Source organism: Atta colombica, unplaced genomic scaffold, assembly GCF_001594045.1.
Source record: "Atta colombica isolate Treedump-2 unplaced genomic scaffold, Acol1.0 scaffold33, whole genome shotgun sequence".
NCBI classification, from domain to species: domain Eukaryota; kingdom Metazoa; phylum Arthropoda; class Insecta; order Hymenoptera; family Formicidae; genus Atta; species Atta colombica.
The window spans coordinates 2,257,160-2,262,458 of NW_017259437.1; positions in this window are offsets into that span (position 1 = coordinate 2,257,160).

Sequence of the window (5,299 nt, forward strand, 5' to 3'; positions counted from 1 at the left end):
ATATACAGTGAGAGCAAAAAGTATTCGTACAGGGAAATTTGTTATAAAACAAGTTTTATTTGTAGAAAATAAAAATTAATTAGCAATTTTATACAATGAATACATTCTATTCTAACATAAACAAACGAGCTTCGCATGTATGCCTGATTTTAGAAGTTAAATTTTTCGTTTGTACGAATACTTTTTGAGCCTTCAAACAATACAATTTTTAATTTTCGCTTATTTTTCAGATGATATATTTCGTATAATTAACACATATCTTCTTGGTATATATAATTTTAGATAAGAAACATACAGTCTATTTTATTCTTTATGAATAAATTGTTAATTATCCAACAAGAAATGATCGCTAATTAAACGTCGAATCAATGTCAAATTATTGTTGAAATCATCGTATTTATATCGATTCGATGACTCCATTTCTCGCTGGATAATATTTATTTGTTAAAAATAAAATTTTCTAAAAAAATATTTTCTCTGTAACGAATACTTTTTGCACTCACTGTATGTGTGCGTAGTTATTTCATAGACGAGTATTTCGCAGAAGCAAGACGGTGGCGTACGACCTTGGTGTTTGTTTTGGTAGCGGCGCGCTACGGCTTAGGCAAGGCCGCCGCGCCGCGGCCGTGTTGTCATTCGAATGGAGAGGCTTGAGACGGCAGGTAGCGGCGCGAGCCGCTCCGCATTTCACACCACGTTACACATCGAGAGATGCAATCGTGTCAAATGGGAGGAGATACCGAATTCCATTATTTCCTACAAACCATTAGCAATTACCAACTAGAACGCGTTTAATTAACTCTCGCGATTAACATAATGCATCGACTATTTGTCGGAGCAAATATTTCATATGACTTATTCAACCTATGCAGGAACCGAAACGATAGATAATGGAAAGCCAAAACCATAAATTATTGTTTTATCGCGGCATTTATTTACGGTCGATAATGCTCGTTTTAACAATGCTTCGGATGTATCATCGAGTTTTGAATTTATCATTACTATTACTGATTTGTTCATTACTGTCTGGATTAAGAACTCGGAATAATATTGACTGTTTATAATACATATTTCATTGGATCAGAATAAAGCTACGTACTTTTTTTCGCATTAGCTTCTCGTTGTGGTATTAAGTATGATTAGTGTCGGGAGTGCCGTACAAAGTGCCGTACGATTATTTCATTCCGGCAATTAGTACGCGCAATTATAATTAACCGTATTTTCTCGAGTGTTGTGTACGAATGCAACGATGAAGTCTGAGAAGGAGACTTGGGAGGATAATAGTAGAGTATAACAAAAAAGTTATTAGTAAATTATTATATTTTATGTTTAATAATAGATTTCTCTCCACGAAAATTATATATCACAGATATATATAATATAATATGTATGTAATATAATAATAGTATACGCAGAGTTAAGATGATAAGAAAAGTACAACAAAAATTTATATTTACATGTTTCATAACGTTTCACATTAAAGATCATAGAAATGGATGGATTATGACAGATTAGTACAAATATTTAATTTTGGAATTTGGAATAATTATCAATTCATTATATTAAAAAATTTATATATTGAACATTTTATAGATAGTAGAGTAAATTGTCATCAAAAACGACTACAATTTTCAGAATATATAGAATTAAGAATATAATAAAGAGATAATATATTAATGTTTTGTTAATATAATTTATTTTCTTCTTTCCTTTTATTTCTAATATTTTTAAATACAATTTGAGATTTTTTTTTATACAATAAAGATAAAATATTGTATAATTTGATAACAGAAAAATAATTTTTAAAGATTTTTCCAATATGTGACTTTCACAAATAAATAAATTTTGAAATAAAAGAAAAAACTATGTAATATATTTCCGCTAATCAAGTTAATAAAAAGTATATTAATAATTATAAATTATATTTATTCTTGTAACAAACTTATTTTTATTTTTCACAGTTTCTTTGTTTACTGCAAAGAATATTTTGATCGCTTAAAATAAAAGTCAAAAATAAAATAATAAAATCTAATAGCTATTCCATCGTAGATGTAATTTTGCAAAATATTAATAATTGTACAATAATTTAAGATTAGCTTTCACAGAAATAACCGTTGTGTTTCTTACCATTAGCAAAATTTGTTTGGAAATGTATCTGTTATTAACATGACTGATTAATTTGTCTCGAGATATAAAACTTTATTCTGAGTGTCTCGCCTGACACGCTTTTTAATACGAGATTTATGTAACGAAAGACTGTAAATACATTTTTAATCTGAATGTTGAGACGCGATGAGAAAAGTTCACAGGTGAATAGCTGTAAGAAACTATAAAATATTAATGACATTTATTATTCTCCTGTGTTTTACTTCAATTCAATATATCGTCTCTTAAATTAGCATACTACTAACAATAAGAGAAACAGAGAAAGAAAAAGATTTCTGCAGATAAAACAAAATGATTATGTCTTCATCTATCTATAGTAACGTTTAATGCTTTCATTACGTGCCGTCTCGGGTGTATGTCTTTTTTATCGTAATTTCAAAAGAATTATCACTTAATTCGTCGGCGTCGTTTTTTATGTTTGTCCGCATGCGTCAGTATCCTCTTGTACAGACATTTTTCCGCGAAAATAAATGTTCATTCTTCTCCCTCGTCATCTTTTAGCGCGATTTTCGCGCGAACATTAAAGACATTGACGTTTGGCGATAAGAACGATGGTACAAAGAACGAAGCTTTTTCCGCGAGAAATGTTGTTCGAATTTCGCGTTTGATTATTGGTCATTCAATTTACACATGACGTTTCGCGAGCATATGTAAACACATATTACGTATCGTCAAAATGTATTTTTCAATGGTCGCACCACAGTCTCGTACGGTCTGATGCATCCCATCGCGGGCGCGGAGTCGTCCAATTATCCGAAATGATGCGTATCGTTGTGATCAAAGCGCCAATAAGGAAGGAAAGGGTCATCCTCCGCCCGTCATCGTACTCTTGTAAACACTGCAAGCTCTCTGTGATGCCGTCACGTATAACTGATGTGCGCGCGGCATATCAATTTTTTACGATGCACTCGACGTGATATTTAACTTTTCACCATGTGAGCCCTGTCGCGTTTGAAAGTCCATAAATTGAATAATTGGATAAAAATAACGGACGGATTCAAATCAAATCGAGTACCAATTTTATACACACGTATTACATTGCGTATATATTTATTAAAGCATTGGCAGTTTCAATTAATTAAACCCAGTTTTTTATATTCACCTTTTTAATAGTAGTTCTGACTGCGGTAAAACAAAAATAAAGGTAGGAAATTGTATCAACCATTAGTGTTAACGAATTTCGTGTTATAAGCTGATAATCATAGTTCGAAATCATTTTGAGTAATGTCTTAATGATATTGATATGATTCTCTGGCTGATATTCATGGTCGATTCTTATATTTAAGACCGTCTTAAATACAATTAAGACGTTATAAGCCAATCAGAACTGTATTAACATTTTAAAACATTAGTTAAAACGGCCTTAAAACAAGAATGGATTATCAATATCAGTGATTGATTCATGACATCTTAGAATTATACTTAAGATGAATTTATTGTACATATAAGAACCGATTCTTTGAATATCGATATTAATGCTACGTATTTTAAGTCAAAACATGAAATTTTTGAAACAGTTAATACTTTTTAATAGAAAAATCATAAATGGTATTCGGAAGCAAAAAAAAAGAAAGAAAAAGCGAGAGAGTAAGATTATTTTCATGTTTTTTATACAAGTGTTTTATTTAATATGTATAAAATAATTGATTTCTCATGAGACATACGGATTACTGATGACGAGATATAATATTCAACGAAATGTAGCGTAATTACACAATTATTTATATATTGGAACGTATTATAATATATATACATAATTGAATTAGAGATAGTTATATTACGTGTGACGTTGCATGTAATATTATCAGCTTTGGTAAGTGAATAATGGGCAAGTCATAGCTTACTGTAATGCGAACCTTAAACGCAGACGGAGAGTTCTTAATCAATTTCTTTTTTCGCAATCGACTTGTCTTGTTAGTACCGCAGACTTGCGATTGATGCATAAGCACGCGTCACAATGCCGGGCTTGCGAGAATCAAGGCATCTGCTTTGTCACGACGAGCGTGATTCGTGGCTACGTTTCCTTTTCTTTCTCTCTGCGCCACTGACGACTCGCCCTATCTTCTTCTTCTGCATTCTCCTCGTCTCTGCTTATCGTATTGTCAGTTTAGCACACAAGGCTCGTCCACGTACGCCACGCATGACGAACGCGGCGATATGACGCCGCTCGCTGTGCGTGACGTTTACGATCGGTGTCTTGAAACCGGCAGGTGTAGCCACGTACATCGCTCGTAAAAATTCAGTTTGCTTGCAGACAAGCCTCCATGTCTCCCTCATGCGTTTTTCTCCATTCCTGTCGGCTCGTCCACGTTTGATGAGATAATAACGTTAACGCTTAAATGTGTGCATGCAATGAAAACGTCTCTCTATATATATAGTAAAACTTGATAATATTTGTAAAACTTGACAATATTTTACGGATAACTTGGCAATACTAAATGTGTTTATTTTGTTATATTAATTGAAGTATTAATTAGCGAAATTATTATTATATATTTTAAAGAATATTTAAGCGTTTAGTAGATTTGAAATAATGTATTTGAATACAGACAAGTCTTCGATCACACATTTTCTTTTCGTGGTCTCGCTTTAGTCTGAGGATATTAATCATTATTAAACGATGATGAGCATAATTGTCACTATTTAATTAATGGATACGATCCTTTTACCGATATTGACAGAAATATTATTATGAATCGTATAATCAATAAATTAAATTTGTATTGCTGTATTACAACAAATAATAGATATTTAAAGTACCATTTAAAAAGAAACAGAGTACATTAGTTAAAAATAACACATCTACAATCATATTTTACTTTTTCCATTTGCAATTTGGATTTTTTTTATCCAACTCAAGATTTTTTTAATATTCGAGACTTTTAAAAAATGTGGAACAATTCAGGGTTACTTTTTATCATCTTTATTATATTATCAAATAGTTTTTTTTTAACTTAAACGTCTAAAACTTATATTTAATCCACCTTTCTTCATGTGGGAGAAATTTAGGAGTAAAATTTAACTTATGCCAAAAAAGAGATGTAGGTAAAATTGATTAGAGAATAATTGAGACTGAGAGAGAGAGAGAGAGAGAGAGAGAGAGAGAGAGAGAGAGAGAGAGAGAGAGAGAGAG